The 27591-nt window shown below is 44.0% G+C and overlaps 1 long non-coding RNA gene across 1 annotated transcript; it reads right to left on the bottom strand.

The window, feature by feature from the left end:
* Positions 1 to 16719: 16719 nt before the first annotated feature.
* Positions 16720 to 26677, bottom strand: LOC144582302 (uncharacterized). Its single transcript, XR_013534754.1, has 2 exons — positions 26204 to 26677; positions 16720 to 17477 (listed from the first exon to the last, which is right to left on the bottom strand). It is a non-coding gene; the product is annotated as an uncharacterized LOC144582302 (long non-coding RNA).
* Positions 26678 to 27591: the final 914 nt, after the last annotated feature.

Below are 27591 nucleotides of genomic sequence, written 5' to 3'. Positions count from 1 at the left end.
TAACTTGGACGAGATAAGGAGTGTCCTGGCAAGACCTTGCATTGCGGCCTCAATACATGCAGAAATGTGTAGTTTTCTGCGTTTTGGGAATATGTCAGGCAAGAGATTCCAAGAGTTTTTTTTACCCTGAAAGGGACAACTCCTAGGCAATGTCCCAAGAATTTGCAATGTCTGTGGAGATGGGGCCATCTGTTGGCCAGGGCACCCAGTCCTGACTGGCTGAGCTGTCTCATCCATTATCGGGGACATTCTAAGGGATGGAAAGCAGCGACCTTCCGCCGAGCACCATCATCTTTATGAGGGAGGGTCACAAGTTTAGGGGCTGTAAGAGCCTCTCTCTGTTTCCAAGACCGCCCAGGGCTGGGCGCGGTGGCTCAAACCCATAATCCCAGCACTTTGGGAAGCCAAGGCGGGAGGATTGCTTGAGCCTGGAGTTCGAGACCAGCCTGGGCAATGTGGTAAAACCCAGTCTCTACCAAAAATACAAAAAAAAAAAAAAAAAAAAGTAGCCGAGCATGGTGGTGCACATGTATAGTCCCAGCTACTGGAGAGACTGTGGTGGGAGGAAAACCTAAGCCCAGGAGGTTGAAGCTGTAGTAAACTGACGGTGCTACTGCATTCCAGCCCTGGACAACAGAGAGAAACCCTGTTTACAAAGAAAAAAAAGACAGTCTAGTATTAGCCACACATTTGTGTTCCAATGGAGTATAGCACAAGTCTGGAAGGGGCAGTTTCCTGCATCAGAAGCCTTTGGGCAACTTATGGCCATTGTAGGTGGTCCAGAGACTACAGGAGAGGCCTGAGAAGAGGTTGTCAACGCCTTTGTGGTAAAAGAGTTTTGGAGGCACCAATGGAGTGCCCGTTGATTTTAATTTGCACAGACTTATAGGCTTCTTTTGGTGAAAGCCCTATTTAAGGTGGACTGCTTTGTAAGAAGCAGCAGCAGTGAGATGAAGGAAAAGGTGTAAATAGGAAATATGTTGCCACCAGAACCCCAAAAGCACTAATTGCTGGACTTGTATGCCCTTCATGAGTGTGTCAAATGAATAGCCTAGGAAGAGGAAGCCATACCTGTGCTCCTGGGAGAAAATAGATGTACTTAAGATCCTGTCAGCGGGGCGTGGTGGCTCACGCCTGTAATCCCAGCGCTTTGGGAGGCCGAGGCGGGTGGATCATGAGGTCAAGAGATTGAGACCATCCTGGTCAAAATGGTGAAACCCCGTCTCTACTAAAAATACAAAAAATTAGCTGGGCATGGTGGGGTGTGCCTGTAATCCCAGCTACTCAGGAGGCTGAGGCAGGAGAATTGCCTGAACCCAGGAGGCGGAGGTTGCGGTGAGCTGAGATCGTTCCATTGCACTCCAGCCTGGGTAACAAAAGCGAAACTGTGTCTCAAAAAAAAAAGATCCTGTCTGCCAGGACTGTGCATGGTGGAAGAACTGTGCACCCTGCGGAGTACTGTGTCCTTTCAGGGTAAAGGCAGACTCTGGCTGAGAGGCTGTGGAAAGAGGCAGAATGCAGAACGTCTTAGCCACATCTATAGTATCAGAATGTTTCCTGGTTGTTGATTGGATGAGGTCAGTGAGTTTAATAAAACTGGGTAATGTGTATGAGGGCTAATGGATGGGACCGCAGGATTAAGGTTGGTGTCACTGCCATGAAATGTCATTTATTTTTTCTGGGTGTAAGAAGTGGCAAAGTGAAAAACAGAACTGTTAAGTGGAGAAACACGGGGAATAATCATCTTTATACTAATGAGATTTTATATAATACGTTTCAATCCTTGAAGCCCCTGTTTTAATTTATATTAATTTACTGAGAATCTGTGGGGTCTATATTATCAAGCCAATCTGTAAGTGTCAAAGACTTAATTTTATTTTGTTATTCATTGTGTTGGGGCAACTATGCCCAATCCAAGGTGTTTTAGGGCAATGACTACTTTGGCTATAGGAAATCCAGGCAAGGCTACAGTTACAGTGAGGCATACCCAATTTTCCTCTATTTTATATTCAGTGACTTTTCTAAGATTATAGGAGTATACCATGATTTTTTTTTTTTGAGGTGGAGTCTTGCTCTGTTGCCAGGCTGGGGTGCAGTGGTGCGATCTCAGTTCACTGCAACCTCCACCTCCCGGGTTCAAGCGATTATCCTGCCTCAGCCTCCTGAGTAGCTGGGATTACAGGCACGTGCCACCACACCTGGCTAATTTTTGTATTTTTAGTAGAGAAGGGTGTTTCACCATGTTGGCCAGGATGGTCTCAATCTCCTGACCCCCTGATTCATCCGCCTCAGGCTCCCAAAGTTCTGGGATTACAGGCGTGAGACACCATGCCTGGCCACCATGATTAAATTTAATAGGATTCCAAGATGTAACCATAATTCAATCCACAGCTTTGATTAATGCTATGAAGTTTTGTTAATTGGCTTATGTTAGCCAATGTTTAAGTTGATTTAGAGCCTATGTTGTAGAGGCACAGAAGCCAGTTAGTGTCACCTTTTTGTTGTTACATAAATTATTATTTTTTGAGATGCAGTCCTATTCTGTCACCCAGGTTGGAGTGCCATGGTGCAATCTCCCACTGCAAACTCCGCCTCCCAGATTCAAGTAATTCTTTTGTCTCAGCCTCCTGAGTAGCTGGGACCACAGGCATGTGCCACCACACCTGGTTAATGTTTGTATTTAGAGACAGAGTTTGTGGTAGAGACGGGGTTTCAAGATGTTGCACAGGCTGGTCTAGAACTCCTGAGCTCAAGTGATCCTTACGTTGGACTCCCAAAGTGCTGGGATTACAGGTGTGAGCCACTGCACCCTGCCAAATTATTTTAATATACAAATTTTGGATTTCCACATATATATACACACATAGTAATTTATTAGGGCTTAGGAAGGGCAGGAATAGTGTTCTCTCTCTCTCTCTCCCTCTTTTTTTTTTTTTGAGATGGGATCTCACTGTGTTGCCCAGGTTGAACTTCAACTCCTGGCCTCAAGCAATCCACCCACCTCAGCCTTGGAGCTGAAGCTCCCTTTTTAAGATTAAACACTGCACCACTGTCTCCCAGAGTGTGATCTCTTGTACCCATGGTTGAGGGATGAATGGGGGCAGCAGCAAGGCAAGCCACAACACAAGAGACTAGGGCCAGAACAACATCTTTTGTGGGGTACCATGGCCCCCAAGCTGGATGCCGCCACACTGTCTCCTCATGTGGCTCATGTCTGAGGAACTCTGAAGCCCATCCTCCCTCCCGTCCACAGGGTGGGCTGCAAGGCCCAGGAAAAGGAGAGCTCAGTGTCCCCACCACTCGTCAGTGCTGCCTGGTTACCTGGTCAGGCCTGTCTCAGGCACTAGGAGGGAAGTCACATCTGGCTCCCTTCAGAGGAGCCTTTTGTGAACTCAGCCAGTCAGTGCCAAAAAGGGGTTCCCCTTGGGTTACTGTCCTGAAACTTAGGCAAGTCACTCAGCTCAGACCAGAACTCAGGGAGGACCCAGGTTTTGAGCTCTGACTTGAGGATGCAAGGAACAGCAGGAAGCACATCCAGCAGGCGGCAGCACCTTCCCAGGCCGTCGCTGCCCTCTGGTGGCCCCAGTGGGCAGGCCCGGAGCAGTCTAGTGGCATTTCATTCCAGTTCGAGCCCAAATAGCCCACTCGCTTTGTGCATTGTTCTGTTTCTTTTCTTCTTTCTTTCTTTCTTTCTTTCTTTCTTTCTTTCTTTCTTTCTTTCTTTCTTTCTTTCTTTCTTTCTTTCTTTTCTTTCTCTCTCTCTCTCTTTCTTTTTCTTTCCTTCTTTCTTTCTCTTCTCTCTCTTTTTGAGATAAAGTCTCACTCTGTTGTCCAGGCTGGAACACAATGGCCCCACTGTAGCCTCCACCTCCTGGGTTCCAGCGATTCTCTTGCCTGAGCCTCCCGGGTAGCTGGGACTACAGGCACGTGCCACCATGCCTAGCTAATTTTTGTATTTTTAATAGAGATGGGGTTTCACTATGTTGGCCAGGCTGGTCTCAAATTCAGGTAATCCACCCACTTTGGCCTCCCAAAGTACTAGAATTACAGGTCTGAGCCACAGCACCTGGCCTAAATGTATAAGCCTTTTTTATAAATTCATGATTTTATAAATTTACATTTATAAATATTTTTCTTTCTTCAGTAATAAACCTTAGCTCCCTGTAACTTTTTTACTCTGTAAACTCTTTCATGTGTTTTAACTCTTGACCGTTAAAACACAAACACATTGTACAGCTATAAAAAAAAAATTTTTTTTGAGACAGGGTCTCACTCTGTCACTCAGGCTGGAGTGCAGTGGTGCGGTCTCAGTTCACTGAAGCCTTGACCTCCCAGGCAGGCTCAAGCAGTGTTCTTGCCTCAACCTCCCAAGGAACTGGGACTCCGGATGTATACCACCACACCGGGCTAATTTTATTTTTTCTAGAGACGAGGTCTTACTATGTTGCCCAGGCAGACTCTATTTATGATCTCAAACTCAGGAGCTCAAGCGATCGATCCTCCAGCCTCAGTCTCTCAAAGTATTGTAACTGCAGGTGCGAGCCACCACGCCCAGCCTCCTATGTTATTTTTTAGAGTTTGACAGTTTTATTTTACATTTAGGTCTGTGATTCATGTAAGGTCTGTGTGTAAGGTTTTTGTCTGTTTGTTTTTGTATGTGAATGTGCAGTTGATCCAGTATTATTAGTTGAAAAGACCATCTTTGCTCTATTGAATTGCCTTTACACCTTTGTCAAAGACAAGTTGACTCCATTTGTGTGGATCCATTTCTGGGATCTCGATGGTATGTCATAGATCTATTTCCCTAATCTTTCATCAATACATACTGTCTTGATTACTGTCTTTATAGTAAATCTCAAAGTTGTGTAGGATTAGTTCTCTGACTTCATTATTCCCCCTCAATATTTTTGTTGACTATTCTGGGTCTTTTGTCTTTCCATATAAACCCCAGAATCAGTTTGTTGGTATCTACAATAGAACTTGCTGGGATTTGACTGGGATTGTGTCGAATCTGTAGATCAAGTCTGGAAAAACTGAAATCTCGCCAATGTTGAGTCTTTCTATTCACAAACATGGATTCTTTCTCAACTTATTCAGATCTTTTTTGATGTCTTTCAACAGAGTTTTGTGATTTTCTTTTCTTTTTATATCAGGGTTCTCCAGAGAATGTCGTTTTCTTCATATAGACCTTGTACCTGGTTTCTTAGATTTCTACCTAAATCTTTCTTTCTTTTTGGTGCTAATGTAAACGACAGTTTGTTTTAAATTTCAAATGCCAATGGTTCGTTATTGGTATGTAGCAAGGCAATTGATCTTTGAATGTTAACCTTGTATCCTGCAGGCTTTACTGTAATTGTTCAGCAGTTTTAGGACTTCTCTGGATTCTTTAGGATTTTCTACATAGATAGTCATGTAATGTGCAAAAAAAAAAAGAGAGATGCTTTCGTTTCTTCCTTTCCAATCTATTTACAATCAGCTCTTCATATATATCGGTTCTGCATCCACGAATTCAACCAACCCCAGATCAAATTATTTGGGAAAAAAATCTTAAAAATACAAGTTAAGAAAATACACCATAAGAGCTCTTTTCATAGTATTTACATGGAATTAGGTAGTATAATCTAGAGATAATTTAAAGTCTGGGGAGGGTGTGCATAGGTTACATGCAAATATGACACCATTTTATATAAGGATCTCTACATTGAAGATACATCCTTTAGATTGAAGGATTCATGGATTTGGGTATGAATGGCAGGTCCCTGGAATCAACCCCTGTAGACACCCAGGGGCAGGTGTGCCTCTTCTTTCGTTTTCTTGTTTTATTTTGCAAGCTAGGACATCCCAACAATGTTGAGTCTAGATGGTTCGAGAGGGGCTATCCTTGCGATATTCCTGATGTTACCAGGAAAGCATCGACTTTCTCACCCTTGGTATGAGGTTAGCCACAGGTTTTGGTAAATATTTTGTATCAAATTAAGGAAATTACGCTTTGTTCCTGGTTTGCAGATAGTTTTTTTTTAACCCTCGAATGAGTGTTGAGTTTTATCAAATACTTTTTCTACATCTATTTATATGATCATTAGTTTTTTTTTATTTTTTAGCATGTTAATGTGATAGATTGCATTAACTGATCTTCAAATGGTGAACCATGCTTGCATGCCTGAAATAAATTCCGCTGGGTCATGCTGTATAATATTTTTAATACATTGCTGGATTTGATTTGCTGATATTTTGTTGAGGATTATTCTGTCTGTGTTCATCAGTGATAACGGTCTATAGTTTTCCTTTCTTGTCATGTTTTCAGTTTTTATATTAGGGTAATACTGGCTTCATAGGATGAATTAGGAATTATTCTCTCTTCTTTTATATTCTAGAAAAGACTGTAGAAAATTGATATAATTTCTTCCTTACATGTTGGTAGAATTCACCAGTGAATCTATTTGGGCCTGCTGCTTTCTGTTTTGGAAGTGTTTTGTTTTGTTTTGTTGTTGTTGTTTGAGGGAGGGTTTCACTCTGTCACCCAGGCTGAGTGCAGTAGCACTATCATCATGAGTCACTACAGCTTCAACTTCCCAGGCTCAAGAGATCCTGCGACCTCAGCCTCTCAAGTAGCTGGGACTGCAGGCACATACCACCACGCCCAGCTAATTTTTTAATTAGTGTGGAGACAGAGTCTCACTATGTTGCCCAGGCTAGTCTTGAACTCCTGGACTCATGGGATCCTCCTGCCTTGGTCTCCCAAAGCACTGTAATTACAGGTGTGAGCCACCATGCTGGGCTGGAAGATTATTGATTCAACTTGAGCAGATTTAATTCTGTTTACATTACCTTTGTCTCTTCTGAGAGTTTGGATAGATTGTGTCTTACAAAGGATTGATCCATTTTATCTAGGCCATCAAGTGTGTGGACATAGAGTTGTTCATAATAATCCTTTATTATACTTTTAATGTTCATGGCATCTTGATGGCCCATCTTTATTTTCTGATGTTAGCATTGTTTCTACTTTCTTCCTTAGACTACCTAAAGGTTTATCAAGTTTATTGATCTTTTCAAAAAACCAACTTTCGAGTTGAATTTTCTGCTTTCAATTTCATTGATTTTTGTTCTAATTTTTAGTTTATTTCTTTTTGTCTGCTTATTTGGATTTCTGTTCTAATTTTTACTATTTTATTATTATTATTATTTATTTCTTTACATCTGCTTATTTTGGATTTCTTTTTCTAGTTTCCTAAGGTAAACTGGAAACCTGATTATTGATTTTAGATATTTCTTTTTTTTTATGTTCCTTCAGTGCTATGAATTTCACTCTAATCACTGTTTCTACTGCATTCCACAAATTTTGAAAAGTTGTAATTGCATTTTTATTTAATTCAAAATACTTTTAAACTTCTCTTGAGACTTATTTCTTGACCCATGTGTTATTTAGAAATGTATTGTTTAATCTTCAGTATTCTGGGATTTTCCCACTATCTGTTTTTTTTTTTTTAAGTTTAATTTCATTGTTGTCTTACAGCAAACTTAGTATGATTTCTAGTCTTGTAAATATGTTAAGGTAGATTTTATGGCCCAGAATACGGCGCATCCTGTTCAATAATCTGCCTGAATTTGAGAAGAATACGTACTCTGCTGTTATTAGATAAAATGTTTACAATGTCAGTTACATCCAGTTGATTGATGGTTTTGCTCAGTACAACTATGACCTCACTGATACTCTGCCTGTTAGATTTGTCAGTTACTGATATACTGGTGTTGAAGGCTCCAGCTATAACATGGAATTCAGTTATTTCTCCTTGTATTCTATCTGTTTTTGCTTTATATTTTGATGTGGCGATCTGACCCCTTTATAGCCATGTGATATCACCCAATTTCAGCATGGGAAACACAACTTCATATTGGGACACATAACACCGAGTCAAATGGTGCGACCAGTACAGAAGCAACAAAAGATACTTCTAACTCCGGGGACTTAAAATCTACATCACAATATAAAACTCAAGAAAACAAAAAGTGAACAGGCAAGGCAGTGCCTAATCAAGCAGGTCCCAGAGACGTTCAAAGAAGTGGAAGTCACAGAAGGAGGAAAGTGAGATCTTGGTGGATGAATCAGACAATGGGCAGTGACAGGGCAATGAGCAAAGTCCATTCAGAGACGCTGGCAATTTCATTCTACATTTTACCCACATTTAGAATTTTGAACTAGTTCTCTGGTGTTGGGAGAAATTGACCTAAGGTTGGGCAGTGATTTATTTTTAAAATAAGTATGCTACAATAGCTTTAAAATATTGGACCAGTCAGTCTACCCTAAATTACAAAATAATTACTTATTAATTTGTTGATTAATTTATTGGTAGCCACACATTTCTTTTTCTAGAAACCAAGTTCCACAGAGTGTTTGGGTATCAATCAGGCCACAATATAACACAGAAACGCTATTACCCCAGAAACACCACACCACACAGGACAGGACCATTTTGGAAAGCTATGGATACTAGACACTTCTCCTCCCTCTAACTTCTCAGCAAAGACACTCCCTCTGTTCAAGGCCAATGGTGTGGATTTCACCATGGTTGTCATCCACAGCAAAGGTTGGCTGGTGAAGATTTATTTGATCACGTCTGGGGGCAGTACTGGGGAAATAAGAGCTCATTAGCACAGAACTGAGCTCACCTGCAAGAAGTAAACTTCTCTGTTACTGGTCGATGGGGTCACAGGGTAAGGTTCTAGGCCCTGGGGCCACAGTTGTTGTATCGGACCGAGCATAGAAAGTCAACACCAAGACAAAAGTATGCCAAATTGCAGGGTTTATTGCTGGTGACCATGGAGGACTCACGTCTCTCCAACCCGTGGCAGAGAAAGAAGGGTGACAAGACCTTTTTATACCTGCGAAACCACCTTGGGAGTGGGGGTGAAGAGTGAAGATGGGAATGAAAGCTGTCAATCACCTCCTAGGCTGAGACGAGGGTGAGGGGGGCTCCGGACATTCCAAGGGCCAGGGGACTTTTGTCATTCCAATTGCCACTTAAGAGGTTTACAGAAGTTAAGATAAACATTAGTTTATACATTATTTGGGCAGGTGTAGGGTCCACAGATTTTTTTAGTTACTTAGCACCAGGATGGAATTATCTGGGGGTGCTTACTCTGGTCAGTACCGGTAAACAAAGGCCAGCAATTCTGGCAGTTACAGATAAGAGAAGGTATGCAGCTTTACCTCTTTTTGCATTTTGCAAAGTAAACTTAGCAGTTTACAGAAGCCAAGGTTAGAAGTCATTGTGAGGAGAATGGAAACAGTTTTGTCTCTTTATAAAATGGCATTGTACAGGTTCTAACTCTAGGGTAGCTATATCACACAGTGGAAAGGTTTTCACCAGGGGACTAACACACAAGTTACTCTTACTACAAAAGTATTCCTAACTCATTATGTGCATAATATCTTGAAAACCTACAGGGATAAAAATAGGAGGCTCTAGGACATCATGAATACACTCTGTCATCAGTATGGCTTAAACTACAAAGTAACACTGATAAAAAGACATAGATTTAGTGTGAGTCAGAGGTGTGATGAACTGGAGGAATCAGCTTAGGAAATGGAGGTCGAAATGGCCAACTGTTATACAGGAGCTCATAGGACAGGGCTGAGCCACAGCTCGGGTCTCCTGAATCTCGAGCTATTCATCCTTCAGGACATGACATTGATAATGAAGAGGCGGAGGCAAGGCCCCAATGTTTAAAACAAATAAACAACCCTCCCCAAATTTATTTGTATCATTTATGCCCAAAAGTCATGGGGTGGCAGCACTCCCCTGCAATATCACACTATTGTTCCCAGGCCTTTTTTCTCAAATAACTGTGCAGACTGTGGATTGGGAGAACAGGGAGAGCATGTGAGGGAGGGCGACTGAACAGGCCCTACCAAAATTAAAACATTTTCCTACATCCTTAAAAAAAAAAAGGAATAGATATAGCCCGATGCGGTGGCTCACACCTGTAATCCCAGCACTTTGGGAGGCTGAGGCGGGTAGATCACCTGAGGTCGGGAGTTTGAGACCAGCCTGACCAACATGGTGAAACTTCATCTCTACTAAAAGCACAAAAATTAGCAGGGCATGGTGGTACGTGTCTGTAATCCCAGCTACTCGGGAGGCTGAGGCAGGAGAATCCCTGCAACCTGGGAGATGGAGGTTGCAGTGAGCCGAGATCACACCACTGCACTCCAGCCTGAGTGACAGAGCAAGACTCCATCTCAAAAAAAAAAAAAAAAAAAGAAAGAAAGAAAACAAACAAACAAACAAAAAAAGATCAGTACTTCAAGGTGACTGCACAGAGTAGCTTGAATTTCGAGGACTTTTACTGTTTGAGAACAACAGGTCCCTCCTATGCCCGGCCCAACCTCTGAAGGGGTAACATTTTTCCAAATGCTACTGAAAGTCAGCTATACAAACCCATGGCGAGTATGTCATTTCAGTAACGTGCAGGACAGTATCAAGGCCCAGCGGAACCCATCAGGTGGGATTCAACACAGGGCCAGCACCAGAACAGGTTGAGCTGCTCCCCACCCAGTACTTCTATTCTCAAGTGAGGCAGGCTGAGGTCTAGTCACTCCTGCCTAGCATACAGGGAAGACAGGAGGGAAAGGTAGACTCAGCTGCCACAGGCAGGTCAAACACTGCAAACCCTAAGGGCAATCTCAGATAACCTACAAATCTCCAAAATGACATTTTCTACACTTTCTCTTTCTCAACCAACAACCATGTAGATTTTTTATTGAATGGTGGAATACGTGTGGAATCACAACGGCACGCCTTAGCTCAGTGACTACTGAATGATAGATAGTAAATTAACATTAATTTTTTTTTTCCTTCTTTGCATCTTTTAGGGGAGGTGGGGAGTCCTACTCAGCCAACTATCTTAAAGGTACAATTTCCTTTATTAAGATACAGTTTCTCAGTTAACTCAGCCAACTGTTTTAAAGGTATAGTTTCCCTGGAATCTGTTAATTGAGCTATTATTCCAGCATAAGGAATCAGGGCTGGGAGCAACCCAACAAATTGCCAGCTGCATTTGTGAGCGACCTAAGCTGATTTACCATTATCATGATGATGACTTTACAAATCTATTCAGTATTTTATGTATTTAATGCTCTTAATGCTGGGTTGGGTTACAATAGTGGTTAGCTGCACTAATTAGTTGAATTCATAGAGAAGTATTTGGAGTTCGTTATGAGAGGATCGTATGCAAATGAATGCTAAGTGCATGTAAATAGGTTTCTAGTTCCAAATGTTGCCTCTAAGAAAAAGGAAATCCACAGCACAATTGCCCCATGCTCCCCACACCCCACTCTGATCATCTGATGACACTAGCACCTGGGGATGCCATTCATGATGACAGAGCAAACCCTGCTGCTATGAGGGCACTCGGATCACCCAAATGGCCACCAGGCTCCAGTGTTCCTGAAGAGGGTGGAGGGAGAAGGCTGCTGCTCCTGGAACTCAAGGCTTTAACAAAGGTGACACAGGAGGGAGGAAAAGAGGAGCCCGGCTGTTTCTCTGAGCCCCGGGCCACTCAGTCTCTAATCCTGGTTGGTGCCAGTTAGGGAAGGAGACCAGACCTGCCCTGACTAAGGACCTGCAGGTAGATCTCAGAGCAGACACGCTGAGTCCTGGAGAGAGCAGCCACAGGGGCCAGGCTCTGTCTGCAGAGCTGACACAACTGCCCTGTGCTGGACGTTAAGGGTTTGCTTCAGGGAAAGGCAAAGTGGAGGCTCCTCACCAAGTGTCAGGGCCCCTGCTCTAGATTCTGTGACTGTTCTACCCGGAACAGAAGAAATGGCCTTTCAGTCACTAGCCGGGTAGCTCGAGCTTGCTCTCGGGCTGCGCATAAGCTCTGAACCCAGTGAGTCGCACACCAGCAGAACGGGAGGTAGAGCAGGCTCTCTCCACTGATGGCTTGGGAAATAAATAACGCTGCACTCAGCCATCCTGGGCCAGTCTCCTTTGGGGTTTATCTTAGGAAGAGTTAAAAAGAAATTCACATGTCAGGAAATGCGTGCGCATATTCTAAACTGTCATTACCTTTTGCCAAACAGTCTAAAACTTGCACAAACTGTGCAAGTTTTGTGTCTATGTATATGGTTGACTTTCTTTCCTTTTTTTTAAGACAGAATCTCGCTCTGTCACCCAGGCTGGAGTGCAGTGGTGTTATCTCAGCTCACTGCAACCTCCGCCTCCCAGGTTCAAGCGATTCTCCTGCCTCAGGCTCCTGAGTAGCTGGAACTATAGTGCATGCCTCCACACCCAGCTAATATGGTATTTTTAGTAGAGACTGGCTTTCACTATGTTAACCAGGCTGGTCATGAACTCCTGACCTCATATGATCCACCTGCTTTGGCCTCCCAAAATGCTGGCATTACAGGCATAAGCCACCACACCAGGTCTTTTTTAAGTAGTTTTTCAGGGGAGGGTGGGGCAGAGGTAAGAAGTAGTTGGCACTATAAGGAAGTTTTAGAGACCGTTATGGAAAGGTGTTCATTATCTTAAGGCAACTAACAAATGATTATCTTTCAGACAGAACATTGGAGCAGCAGCCTTTACTGGTCATGAAACCATAACTACATAGTGTCTGAGTCCAGTGTTTCTTGATATGTTTATTTCTACCAAGGTCTTCTAATAATATTTTCTTTTAAGCAGTTGAATTATATCTTTGAGACAGAGTCTCGCTCTGTCACCAGGCACCAGGCTGGAGTGCAGTGAGGCAATTTCAGCTTACTGCAACCTCCACCTCCCAGGTTCAGGCAATGCTCCTGCCTCAGCCTCCCAAGTAGCTGGGACTACAGGTGCACGCCACCACGCCCAGCTAATTTTTGTATTTTTAAGTAGAGATGGGGTTTCACCATATTGGCATATTGGCCAGGATGGTCTTGATCTCTTGACCTCGTGATCTGCCTGCCTCAGCCTCCCAAAGTGCTGGATTACAGGTGTGAGCCACCTCGCCCAGCCATATCTTCAGATTATTGAAGGCTAATCCCACTGAAGATAAAGTTTTGAGTAGACCAAAGTCAGCTAATATCATCTCTTTTCAAAGGAAGGAGCCAGGAGTGCTGGAGACAGGAAAGTTCACCTGTGTGTGTGCCAGGGGGACTGGATAGGAAACAGGAAGCGCTGGGAGAGACAGACTGGAAAACGCAAAGTGGATGACTTGATTCACGATTATGTGGGTGTAGAGATGCAAGCTACAAGCTTAACTGAAAGGCAAGTTTCTACCATCTGTAGAAAGCTACTGTGAACAGGACTTCCCTTTTTGCCCAAGGCATTGTAAAACAATGAAGTCTTCTGGGAAAAAATTATACCTAAATTTCCCCAAGGAGACTACTTAAAAACTTACGTCTCTCCCAAACTATGTAATTATTTTAACTGCTATAGAAGAAAAGAGAAAATGTTCACAATATATTTAGTTGTAACCAGGTGATAAAAATTCTATGTTGTAAAATCCCTTTTTTTTTTTAGACAGAGTCTCACTCTGTTGCCAGGCGCCAGGCTGGCGTGCAGTGGTGCGATCTCAGCTCACTGCAACCTCTGCCTCCTGGGTTCAAGCAATTCTCCTGCCTCAGCCTCCCAAGTAGCTGGGACTACAGGCTCACGCCACCATGCCCAGCTAATTTTTGTATTTTTTTAGTAGAGACAGGGTTTCACCATGTTGGCCAGGATAGTCCCAATCTCTTGACCTCGTGATCCGCCCACCTCGGCCTCTCAAAGTGCTGGGATAGTAAAACCCTTTTTAAAAAAATATGTATGTGAATATGCACAGTAAAAATGGGAACTGTATTGAGAAAAAGGAAAAAAGACCGAACAAAACTTGAACCATTTTTAACATTGAAAGCCATTTTTGATAAATGGTGAAGTTTCTCAAATTCCTCCACCATGAGGCACATTGGAAGTTAAAAGAACCAGCTGTGTTTGCCAGAGCTTCCTAACAAATTCCTTCCTGCAGTAGGAATGGCACGTCTCTCAATATGGCGCTCTCAAAAGGCAGGGGTGAGGCCAGGGAGGGAGGGGATCTGTTCTTGGTGGAGAGCCACGTGACTCTCCCTCCCTGTATAGGGTGACCTTAGTGCACTTCTTCCTAGAAGGGGACTGAGACTCGGGGGCTGCCACCCAAGCCTGGAAGGCTCAAGTCCACCATTCACTTCATCAGGTTGTGGTGGTAAACAGCCAGGTTCCCTCAAACACTGTCCACAGTGGATTGTATACCTATGTCTGAGGTCCCTGAATGCGTACTCTTCACACGTTCATAAATGGAAATTAATTTCACAAAAATTGCTCAACAATTATATCACCCACATGTTAAAAAAAAAACTGCAGAAGCAGAACAAAAACTGAGGAAGGGAGGGGATGATGGTTGAGAGGTGGGAGGATCCACATTTTCCCAGAATAGCAGGATGGAATTGAATTGTAACAAACACTTTGGTAGAAAATCATAGTCTCTTGCCCACAACAATCTCTAAAAGGGGCACCAAGTGACAGGAAAGGGAGGAGAAAGATGGACTAGGTTATAAATTAATCAACAAAGAGAATAAACTAAATTCCAGAAGCGAATTCCCAACCAGTTTCAAGCAGGTGAAATGTATACGCATTACTCTTGCTCTTCTGAATAAGTATGCAATCTGTACTCTAGGATCGCTCAATGCAGAACCAGGGACAGCTGTGAAAAGTCCTTGGCAAAGCTAGCTTCCTTCCAGCTCATCCCTCAGGCCCAGCAGGGATGGATGAGTTTTCCCACCAGGTCATTCCACTGTGTCCTCTCAGTTGGTGGCAGGAATCCTGGTAAGATTCTGGATGGAAGCTGGACATTTATATTTTAACAGAAACTCATGATGAAAAACCTTCAAGACTTAAAGGCATAAGTCACTAATTATGTAATTTGGGGTATAAGGCAAGCAGTAGGAGTTTTTTTCATCGTCTCTTGAATCATAATGCAAAACTAGCTCCAAGCTTCATAAGGCCAACTCTCACTATCTCTATTTCGCAAAGAAGGGTAAGTCCAAGACATCATAAAAGACTAGTTTATGCGACATCATCCTTGATCCAACTGGGCTTTCTCGCTTTAAATGACCAGTGGGTCTTCAAATAAAAATGTATAGAACACAGAAAGAAAAACTATCTTGAAAGGAAAAATTTTACAGATCAGAGGAGAAAACTTCTAGAATTTTCACATTGTTTAACTAATAAATTATATGCCTTATTCTGTCTTCATGGAAGAAGGCATATAAAAAACACCTATCTACTTTAAAGAAAAAACAAACAGAATTTTTAAAAAGCTGATAAATGAGATAATACACCAGTGGCTCCTAAGGAAAAAAGATTTCAAACAAAATAGTCCTTTTTGGTGGGAATTGTAGATGGGAGTTATCAATACGAAATGATGAAATTAATCCAGATCAATGTGCATTTTTATGCTGACACAGGAGTTTAATCAGATGCTTAGGAACACTCACTTGAAAATCAAACTCTCATTATCATCCCTGGAAGTATTTCTTAGAACTTTCTCCTTGCACACAAGTTTCTGCCTTCAGAAATAGCAGAAACAAAACAAAACAAGACAAACAGCAGGCAGAAGAGATGAACCCTGCTTAGGGAGGCAGTGAGAGGGAATGAGTGCCCAGAGGTCACATCTCTCAACACGCTGCTGCCGGGGCTTCTTCCGGTAACACACGAACCACCAACAAGTACTGGGTGACTTTCACCTTACTCCTGCCCCATCAAAACCAAACGAACAACTCAGAGAGAAAGAATACATGCTAAAGCTTTAATTCCTCATTTAAAGCATGTGAAGCATCTAATTGGAAATTTAAACTCTATTGTTAAACAAATCCATTTTCCTCCTGGCAAAACATTTATCATTGATGAGAAGCTTTCTAATCCATCCCAGGGAAAACCACTGTTCATTGTGGTCTACAACCAACTTTCCTATCATAGGCAAACATGCATTTGTTTTTACAAAATAGAGATTTAACTTTGTATTTTTATATCCCACTTTTTTTTTTTTTTTTGAGATGGAGTCTCACTCTGACACCCAGGCTGGAGTGCAGTGGCATGATCTCTGCTCCCTGCAACCTCCACCTCCTGGGTTCAAGTGATTCTCCTGCCTTAGCCTCCAGAGTAGCTGGGACTACAGATGCATGCCATCACAGTCAGCTAATTTTTCTATTTTAGTAGAGATGGGGTTTCAGTGTGTTAACCAGGCTGGTCTCGAACTCTTGACCTCATAATCCGCCCTCCTCAGGCTCCCAAAGTGCTGGGATTATAGGCGGGAGCCACCATGCCCGGCTTATCTCCCACTTTTTAAACGCCCAGTGTTATTGTACTCATTTTATGAATCTTTGAAACAATGTTGGCCTTTTCTTCTTTTTTTGAGACAGGGTCTCACTGCTCATTCTGTCACCCAGGCAGGAGTGCAGTGGCACTATCATGGCTCAATGCAACCTCCATCTCCCAGGCTCAAGCGATCCTCCTGCCCCAGGCTCAAGTAGCTGAGACTACAGGCAGGTGCCACCACACCTGGCTAATTTTTGTATTATTTGTAGAGACAGGGTTTCATTATGTTGCCCAGGCTAGTCTCGAATTCCTGGGCTCAAGTAATCCTCCCACCTCAGCCTCCCAATGTGCTGTTACTACAGGCATGAGCCACGGTGACCAGTTGTGAAATAATTTCAGTGGCTACATAATATTAAAGCAAAATAACCTATCACAATTTATTTCACCATTTTCCTATGGAAATTTAGGTTGCTTCCCATGTGACTTTATTTATGCAATTGATTGATGAACATTCGTCTGCTTCACCAGATTGTAAAGCCTTGTGTTTGTTTTCAGTCAGCATTATTTCTCTCTCCATAGCAAAACTAAAACATGCTAGTTGATGACAGTGTCTGGTGAATGTGTGATTGAACCTACCCTTCAATTCTTGCCTCTAATCAGCCTCATCCACAAAACCCTTCTGATTCTCACCTCAGTCATACGTAGCTGTCTCTCTTTTCTAAAATTCCCCTGTAGTTCTTTTTTTTTTGGTCTCTCCCTCATAGAGGAAAGATATTGATCACGATTATGTGTCAGGCCCTGGGCTAGTCATATTCAAGTAGAAACTCAATGACTGAAGGGTTGCACACAGCCTAGAGGACAGGCAGGAAAAAAATCCTGCCACAAAATGCTCAATCCAGGACCCTTCCAGAATGCTCCAGTGGCCCCCACCAAGCAATCTGGCTCTGGAAAAAGCCCCAGAGTCCCACTGGAAATCAGATCTCGTTTCCTCTGTCTGGGGACTGCCTGAGAAGAGGGACGCCTGGAGCGCACTGCAGCTGAGGGCATCTGTCACCGCGGCTGAGCCCGGGGCAGGGAGACACGAGCAGCAGCTGAGGATGGGGGCGCTGGAGTGAGTTCCGCACAGCCATGACTTTCACGGAGGTCGTCAGCAGAACTGTGTGACGTCATCTGCAAGGAGAAGAAAAGGACAATGAGAAGCCATTAGCTCATTCTGGAGAAAAGGAGGAGAAAGTAGTATTGCCTTGTTAATATACTGTACTTATTCTACGAGTTAAGGAACTGCCCAAAATAAAAACATCACTACAGACCCAAATTGCAAGGCAGAAGTAGATGCGTGAATTTTCACTCACTCAAGTGCACAGAACTCTTTATTTTCCTCCCCCTAAAATGATGCGTTTAAAACGAATGAGTTTCTCTGATTGATTTATTTGTATTATTTTTTTGAGAAGAGTCTCACTCTATTGTCCAAGCTGGAGGGCAGTGGTGCGATCTTGGCTCACTGCAGCCTACGCCTCCTGGGTTCAAGCAGTTCTCCTGCCTCGGCCTCCTTAGTAGCTGGGATCACAGGCGCGCTCTAGGACACCCGGATAAATTTTGTATTTTCAGTAGAGACGATTTTCACCGTGTTGGACCAGGATGATCTCAAAATCCTGATCTCAGGTGATCCTCCCACCTTGGTCCCCCAAAGTGCTAGGATTATAGGCATTCTGAAATCCAGAAGGGTTGAACACCAAGAGTTCATTGAAAATAATATTTATTTTCCTCTGCACCATAACTCGTGATTATCCTCCATTTTGTGTGTGTCATGACACACGTGTGAAAGCAGCTGAGCAGGCATCGAGTTCATCTTGACTAAGGATTCCAGGAAAAGGGAGGGAGGAGGGGGTGGTAGCTGGAGGGTCCCACGTGTAACCAGATTAGGTTTTAGAGACAAAAAAACCTTTCGAAAGTTAAATAATCATGTTAGATTTCTATATAGAAGCAAAATAATTCTAGGATATGAGCTAAACACAGAAGAAACCTACCAAATGGGGATGAAGGAGCTTCAACAAAGCTTAGTGCACATGTCCCTGTCCCTGTCCCTGTCCCTGTCTGAACACCCTCATCTCCTCAGCCCCGCATAGTCCTAACCTTGTCTTCTACAAGGCACATAGGCCATGATCAATTATGACAAGAGGGAAATATAGGTAAACACAGGAACACTTCCCCCAACACATCCTACAGGCCAGCTCCACCCTCTGCTTACACTGCTTCCTCCTCCCTTCTCATGCGCAAGTCCTACCCATCCTTCTAGACTCACCCTAAAGGCTACTTCTACAAACAGTGCAAGAACACATGAAGCCCATGCACTATCCAAACATCATCTGTAAAACATTTTTTTTCTTTAAGTCAGAGTCTCACTCTGTCGCCCAAGTTGGAGTGCAGTGACACAATCTTGGCTAACTGCAGCTCCAACCTCCTGAGCTCAAGTGATCTTTCCTCCTCAGCCTCCTGAGTAGCTGGGACAGCAGGCATGCACCACCACACTTGGCTAATCTTTGTATTTTGTGTAGAAACAGGATCTTTCTATGTTGCCCAAACTGGTCTCAAACTCCTGGGCTGAAGGAATCTCCTACCTTGGCCTCTCAAAGTGTAGGATTATAGGCAGGAGCCACCATGGGTGGTCTGTAAAGACCTTTTTACCTACAGGATTGTAAAAGTCTATGAGCATCATAAAATATTGAAATTAAATACTGAAGATAACATTTGGGACATACAGTGACATCAAGAGAGTAACTGGGGCAGTAATTACCTTGTACAGGTGACCTAAGAGCAGAGGCTTTTTGGAATCAAGAGAAATCTATTGCGTTTTTTCCTTTGCTGTACAAGAGTAGGTGAGGTCCTCTCTGAATGACCAGGCATCATCTATAATGCTGACATTTCTGATGTAGATAAGAGATGACTCTTCGATAGTTTTCACTTAAGAAAAAATAGCTAACTTTCATTGACTCTTGAAACTATAATAACGCACAATTTTTCCAAGTGTCAAGGGACCAAACCAGATGAAATTATCTGCCCGTCAACCACTCCTACCTCTAATAGGAATTCCCTTCTCCCAACCAGTATTCCAGCAGTGAAAACAGCTGTTTCTTCAGTGTTCATGTGAGTCTCTGTTCCACCTTAAGAGGTCAGAAGTCGGGCGCGGTGGCTCAAGCCTGTAATCCCAGCACTTTGGGAGGCCGAGGCGGGTGGATCACGAGGTCAACAGATTGAGACCATCTTGGTCAACAAGGTGAAACCCTGTCTCTACTAAAATTACAAAAAGTTAGCTGGGCACGGTGGTGCGTGCCTGTAATCCCAGCTGCTCAGGAGGCTGAGGCAGGAGAATTGCCTGAACCCAGGAGGCAGAGGTTGCGGTGAGCCGAGATTGCGCCATTGCACTCCAGCCTGGGTAGCAAGAGCGAAACTCCGTCTCAAAAAAAAAAAAAAAAAAAAAAAAGAGGTCAGAAGAACGCAAAGAAGTGAGAGAAGAAACAGATCCTTTTCAGTCACAGCAGAAAGCTGGGACTTGGGGAGCTAAAGGACATAGTCCCCAGCACAAAACCAATGCGCAGCCAGTGGAGGTGAACCTCAGTGAACTGGACAGCTTCCCACTCTGTTGTTGGCTTCCCATCATTAACACATCTGCAGCACCCCCCAACCCCTCCAGCTGCCTCTAGCTTGGGTCAATCTCTGAGGAGAAGAGGGGATCTTCAGGGAGACCCAGAGCTGTTAGATGAGCCAGGGAGCATCCATGCCCCTGGAGCCCTGGTAAGGCATTTCCCAAGGTACACTCTGTTTCTCCAGATGCACAGGTGAAAAGCTGCCCAAGCCCTAGAAACCTGCGGACTTTTCCCCTTTTCAGCTTCACAATGGACATTTGCATGTCTGAACAAACTTTACCCTGGGACCTATTTATCCAGTGGCAAGCACCTTGTGTCCTACAGAATGTCTTCTGGAAAGCATCAAGTTTGTGCATCTGAAATCTTCTTAATCAGGGTCTGTGTTTCAGGCAACCCAGTAAGGTAAGTGAAGCATGCTTTCTGCCTCTGTTGGTCCCCAACAGCCTGAAACTTTTTGCCTCTGCCCTACACTTCCAGGAAAAGAAGTACTGTTTTTTAATCAAAGCACTTTGGGAGGCTGAGGCAGGTGGATCACCTGAGGTCAGGAGTTTCAGACGAGCCTGACTAATATGGTGAAACCCTGTCTCTACTAAAATTACAAAAAAAATTATCAAGGTGTGGTGGCACATGCCTGTAATCCCAGCTACTCAGGAGGCTGAGGCAGGAGAATAGCTTAAACCTGGGAAGTGAAGGTTGCAGTGAGCCAAGATCGCACCATTGCACTCCAGCCTGGGCGATAAGAGTCAAAATTCATCTTCAAAGAAAAAGAAGAAGAAGAAGTGCTGTTTTTTTTTTTTTTTTTTACCACCCGCTCAGCCCTGTGCTCACTGCTGAAATACACTTTCTGCTGTCTTTCTCGGTGTCGGGTCTCTGAAAGCCTGCCTGCCCTCTTCCCTCTTTGGCCAGCTAATTTCCACCATCTAGCCATTTCGTCATCACTCCCTGAAGGAGCCTAACTTCCCTCCTCAGACTAAATTAAATGGCCCCCTCTGTCCTTATCTCCACCATTCAACAAAGAAAAGTACAGAGCTACTGGTTCATTACTTGCCTGGATGCTAGGCATGGAAAGGTGCTGAATAAATACTCGTGAATAAACCGACTATGTAGGTGTGCTTGCCTCTCCAGGACAAGCATTCCATTTTACTCGTCTCGCTCTAGCACCATGCAAGTGCACAGGAGCTGCCCAGTAAACACATTTGCTGGACAAATACTTGTTGAACATATCATAGACACATCCAGCTCCTAACATCTCTTCTGGAGTCAAAACGTTAACTGCTTCATTAAGTTAATTTATACATCCATCTTCTCCTGCCCTCAAACATGCTCCTGGTTCTCATGTGCATCTCGTTTCACCTGTGCATCTGGAGAAACGGAGTGTACCTTGGGAAATGCCTTACCAGGGCTCCAGGGGCATGGATGCTCCCTGGCTCATCTAACAGCTCTGGGTCTCCCTGAAGATCCCCTCTTCTCCTGAGAGATTGACACAAGCTAGAGGCAGCTGGAGGGGTTGGGGGGTGCTGCAGATGAGGTTCTCCAAAGGCCTTTGGACTTCAGAATTTACACCCACTACGTCCCCACTACCCTGAACCCGGTCCAGTTTTCAGGCCCTTGGCCTTGCTCTGGGAGTGACACCATTGGCTCCCTAGTTTCTCAGGCCTTCGGATGAGAACTGAATTACAATGCTGGCTTTCCTGGTTCTTCCAAGTGCACATAGCAGAAAGTGGGACTTCTCGGCCTCTGTAATTATATGAACCAGTTCCCATAATAAATTTTCTCTTTATCTATCTGTCTATTTATCTATCATTTATCTATTTCCTATTGGTTCTGTTTCTCTGAGGAACCCTGACTAATACAGTACCCATTTCTGCAGTTCTCTGAAGTTATGCCCATTAAAAGGCAGGGACTCAGTGACCAGAGCATAGAGAATGACTCCCAGGCTGCACAGCTCCACCAAAGGGCCGTTCGTTATACTTTGGTCCTAGAAGAGTTCTGAAGCCGTATAGAGGGGCCTGCTACAGAAGGTATCTAGCTTGACGCCAGAGAAGAACTCAGCTCCGAAGCCAAAGTCAGCAACCTTGACGTTCAGGTCAGCACCCAAAGCAGGTCTCTGGTTTTACGTTCCTTCTGGTGGCGGTGCTGCACGGCAGATGCTGACTGGAGGAATTTGCCTTCGGACACTCTTTCACCTGGTCATGGTCCAGTGAGTATAGAAGACCTCTCCTCCACTAGCGTTCGCCATGACCAGGTAATGTTTTCTTGGTCACCTCCCACAGTTTCACTATGTTGGCATAATTCTATGCTTTCATGCTCTGGACTGTGAGGGGCCATCTCTGGAGGTGGGAGGAGTTCTGCTGACTCGTGTTAGTGACCTTCACAGCCACCCTGGTCCCAGTCAGATGTGCTAGCCAATGTCACCCTGGCAAAACTGCCTTGGCCAATGGTCTTGAGATGCTGGAATTCTCTAACAATGGCTTCTTCTGAGATCATAGTAAGATATGGGCCAGTCATGACTGGGGATAATCCACAGTGATTTTCTCACTTTTTCATCTCAAGAAGCCTAATTTACTCTCTTAAAAGAAAGGGGGTGGGACCCTAAAGGGCTCGTTTTATTGAAGGTTATGGAAATCATTATTTACCTTATTAGAAATTAAAACCTGAGGGATGCTTCAGTGCCTTTCTATTTCTGGTTTGAAAAACTCTAATGATATTTGGCTGTTAAACATCTCATCATGTCTACACTTAAAAAAAAAATTTGCCCAAGCTAGAGAGCAGTGGCACGATCTCAGCTCACTGCCACCTCCACCTCCTAAGTTCAAGCGATTCTCCTGCCTCAAAGGAGTAGCTGAGAATACTGACACATGCCACCATGCCCAGCTAATTTTTGTATTTTTAGTACAGATGGGGTTTCACTGTGTTGGCCAGGCTAATCTTGAACTCCTGAACTCATGATCTGCCTGCCACGGCCTCCCAAAGTGCTGGAATTACAGGTGTGAGCCACCACGCCCGGCCTACACTTAAAATAATTTAACTCTTTTATTTTTCTTTTTGGAAGAGCGTTTTATTAGAGAGAGAGGAAAAAGACAGCTTCCATGCTGTTGTGGGAAGCTCTTTTTTCTTTAAACTCTGAATGTTCCATTGCCCAAGACACAATAAGGTACTATTTTAACATCTATAGAGCTGAAGGGAAGATAGCTTTTATCATATTTTCATTTTATGTTTTTCGTAGAGACAGCATCTCACTGTCTTCCTAGGCTGGTCTCAAACTCCTGAGCTCAAGGGATCCTCCCACCTAGGCCTCCCTAAGTGCTGGGATTACAGGTGTGAGCCACTGCACCTGGCTCCATTTCTTTACAGGTTTGCCAGGTCATTTGCACTGCATTTCTACCTTCCATGAGTCACAGAATTCACTGTGTCCATTGCAGTATCTTTAAATGTAGAGTTTGCAGCCATGCATCAAGAAAACAAGTTTATTTCCTTTTTTAGCCAAATATTCAGCATTTTTTATGTTCATATTATGCAGCATAGATGGAGATCTGGGTGCTGAGCAAGGCACCAGGACCTCAGGGGAGGGAACGACGAAGCCCTTCATTATCCCTTCTCTAAGTCTCTCTCTCTCTCTCTCTCTCTCTCTCTCTCTCTCTCTCTCTCTCTCTCTCTCTCTCTCCCTCCCCCTCTCTCTCTTTCTACTCTTTCTAGACAGAGTCTTGCTCTGTCGCCCAGGCTGGAATGCAGCGGCACAATCTCGGCTCACTGCAGCCTCCGCCTCCTGGGTTCAAGTGATTCTCCTTCCTCAGCCTCCTGAGTAACTGGGATTACAGACATGCACTACCATGCCCAGCTAATTTTTGTATTTTTAGTAGAGACTGGGTTTCACCATGTTGCCCAGGCTGATCTCAAACACCTAACATCAGGTGATCAACCCACCTGAGCCTCCCACAGTGCTGGGATACAGGTGTAAGCCACCGTGCCTGGCTTCTAAGTCTATTTTTTGTGAAGTTCCAAGTTTCTGACCTACAGCATCTTTCTTCTCTCTAAAGAACTTTTAGCATTTCTTGGCATGCAGATCTACTGGTAATAAATTTCCTCAATTATTGTCTGAGAAAGTCTTTTACTTTTTAAAATGGATGTAAAAAATGTATAATAATTGTACATATTTATGGGATACACCGTGATGCTTCGATGCATATTCTGTTTTGTGACTTTCATTCTTCTTTCTCTTTTTTTCAGTTTGAGAAGTTTCTATTGAGGTACCTTCAAGCTCACTGATTTTTTTTTTTCCTCAGCCATTTGGAGCTACTGACAAGCCCGTGAAAGGCATTTTAAAATTTCTGTTAGAGTGTTTTGGATTTACAGCATTTCCTTTTGATTTCTTCTTGAGTTGCTGTAACAGCACAATGGGTTCATCTTGCTACTGCCCAGAAAGCCACGTGCAGTGAGAACAACAGGGATTGCAGAAGTAAGTTTAATTATTGCAGAGCCGAGGAGGAAAGGGAGAGATGTCTCAAACCCGTCTCTCCAAGAATTTGGAGACGAGGGTTTTTTTTTGTTGTTGTTGAGACAGTCTTTCTCTGTAGCCCAGGTACAGAGTACAGTAGCATGATCTCTGCTCACTACAACCTCCACCTCCTGAGTTCAAGCGATTCTCCTGCCTCAGCCTCCTCCCGAGTAGCTGTGACTATAGGCATGTGCCACCACATCCAGCTATTTTCTGTATTTTTAATAGTGGCAGGGTTTCACCATCTTAGCCAGGCTGGTCTCAAACTCCTGACTTCAGGCAATCTGCCTGCCTCAGCCTCCCAAAATGCTGGGATTATAGGCATGAGCCACTGTGCCTGGCCTAGGGTTTTTTTGTTTTTTTTTTTTAATGGTACTTTGCCAGCCAGGGGGCTGGGAAATTGAAACATTTGAGAAAATCGCAGAAGTGTTTAAAACTGTCTTTATCCAGCTAAGTCAGTCCCTGGGAGCCGGACTCAGGACCAGATAGGAGGCAGCTCTTGGCCGACCAAAGTGCTAAATCTGAAAAATGCCTCCAAGACCAGTTTCTCTTCAGGCTTTACAATAGTGATGTTATCTGTAGGAGTAGTTGGGAAATTTTTTTTTGAGAACGAGTCTTGTTCTTGTTGCCCAGTCTTGGGCAATCTTGGCTCACTGAAGCCTCCACCTCCTGGGTTCAAGCGATTCTCCTGCCTCAGCCTCCAGAGTAGCTGGGATTAAAGGCATGTGCCACCATGCCTGGCTAACATTTTTGTATTTTTAGTAGAGTTGGGGTTTTTCCATGTTGGTCAGACTCGTCTTGAACTACAGACCTCAGGCAATCCGCCCACCTCAGTTTTCCAAAGTGCTGGGATTACAGGTGTGAGCCACTGCACTGGGCCTGGAAAATTTATAAATCTTGCAACCCTGGGTCACATGACTCTGGGGCAGAAAGCAACTTATGGAAAAACAGCTGAGTGGTGATGGGTCCCTGTTTGACTCTGACTCTTCTTTAGCAAAATTCAAGTCCCTATCAGAATTCTGACTTTGTCTTATGAATGCCACCTTCAACCTCCAAACAAGGAGGTACGTTAGATTTCCTTGCCTCAAAGTTGAGCTGTAAACAAAATTTATCACAGTTATCTTGTCCTCTATACTAGACTAAGCAAAAACGACTTAGGCCTGTGAGGTCAAGAGCAAGATGGAGTCAGTCATGTTACATTCCTCTCCTTACTTAGTACTTTTAGTAGAGACAGGGTTTCACCATGTTGACCAGGTTGGTCTCGATCTCTCGACCTCGTGATCCACCTGCCTCGGCCTCCCAAAGTGCTGGGATTACAGGCTTGAGCCACCGCGCCCGGCCCTCTCCTTACTTAGAATTCTGCGAAGGCACTTTCATTTTGTCAGGTCTCCATATGCAAGACTGGATGGAGCCTGAAAGTCTCAAGTCCTGCTTGCCTGGCTAATGTCTCCCACCCCCTGCCTGCATTCGCCATTGTCCCTGATCGCCCAGCAGAGCTTCCCCGGTCCCAACCCTGCCATCTTAACGTTCTTATGATAATGTAGATACCTTTCACCTAACCCTGCCATTGTAACTGAACTTATGGTCATGTATACTCCTTGCCCCTATCCCCCACCACTGTAACTGAACTTACTCTGCAACACCCCCCGCCCCCCAAAACACTACCCAAACCTATAAAACCAACTCCTCTCCCATTGCCCTTTGCTAATGCCCTTTGCCCACCTGCACCCGGGTGAATAAACAGCCATGTTACTCACACAAAGCCTGTTTGGAAGGTCTCTTCATTCAAAGCTCGTGTTTTCAACAATTTTCTTCTCTCTGCTTACATTGCCCATCTGTTCTTTCATATGGTCCACTTTTTCCATTAGAGCCCGTAGCCTGTTATTCAGAGGAACTTTACATTTCTGGTCTAATAATTACAGAATCTCAGCCATGACTGAGTCTGGCTCTGATGCTTGTCCTGTCTCTTCAAGTTGCGTTGTTTCGCCTGTTCGTGTGTCATCAATTTTTGTTGAATGCTAGACATGACTGGGTAAAAAGAACTGAGACAAGTATGTTTTTAGTGTGAAGCTGCTTCTCTGGCTGGGAGTTAAGTTGTCCACACTTTGTTCTAGCTCTAGGTGTTAGAGGCTAACATTTCCTCTAATCCTCTTGGTTTTTTACTCTCCTGTGGGTTTTCCCAGAGACTTCTTAAATAAGGTCTAAAATTTACATTTCTTTCAGCTGTACTCTCCTGTTGCAAGAGCCCTACTGATGTGGTGCTGAGGTGTGGCTGGCAGGAAAGTGTTCTGCAGACCTGTGATTAGGTCTCAAGCCAGCCAAGCAGTCGCCTTCTCTAGCCCTGCTTAGGTGAGATAGGAAGGCTAGAGGGGGCTGGAGTTGGGTGTTTCCCATCCCCCCCGGGTCTGCCAGGCTCTGGAAAACCACGAGGAAATTAGCCTCCAGGATACAGCTCCCCACGGCCTGAATGTATTTCACAATGGTTACTTTTTCCCTCCCCTGTGGAAATCAGGAGAGCCCATCTCTGGTGTTCTCTCTGAGCACCTGTTGGGGGCTCCCCTGGAGTAAGGCTTATGAAAGTGTGGGCCCCCTATAATGGGACCTTCTTAATGTTCAAGTCTTAAGCTCATGTACACTGAGCCTCCAGAAATTTGGCAATCGCTGTTAGGTTTTCTTTCCCTGGTCCTCGCTCCAGTGGCCTCTGCCCCTGGTAAGCTATGATTAGCTATATTTACCTGCCTTTCTAATTGTGGGCTAGTGATTTGCCCTGTGACCTCACTTCTCTGATAAACCTTTTAAAAAGTTGATTTTTAGTTTGTTCAGCTTTTTTCTTGTGAGGATGGGAGTGACAACTTCCAAGGTGGAAACCAGAAGTCTCATTTGGATTTTTTTCAAGATTTTTTTTTTCCTGTTACAAATAATGATGACATGCACATTCTGAAACCAGCCCAACTGGCCTGTAGAACTAATATTTATGGTGTTTTGAATAAACATAGAAATTGACCCTCCCTGATCTTAAAACTTAAAATTTACATTTGTCCCGTCTGAGTTCCTTCCTCAGGAAACTGATGCGCGGGCAAAGAACTGAAATTCCTCAGATCACCACATCCAGACAAGGAGATGCCAGACTCCTCATCTGTCATGC

Source organism: Callithrix jacchus, chromosome 4 (assembly GCF_049354715.1).
Source record: "Callithrix jacchus isolate 240 chromosome 4, calJac240_pri, whole genome shotgun sequence".
In the NCBI taxonomy this organism is placed as follows: Eukaryota; Metazoa; Chordata; class Mammalia; order Primates; family Cebidae; genus Callithrix; species Callithrix jacchus.
This window is presented reverse-complemented; position numbering and strand designations above follow the sequence as displayed.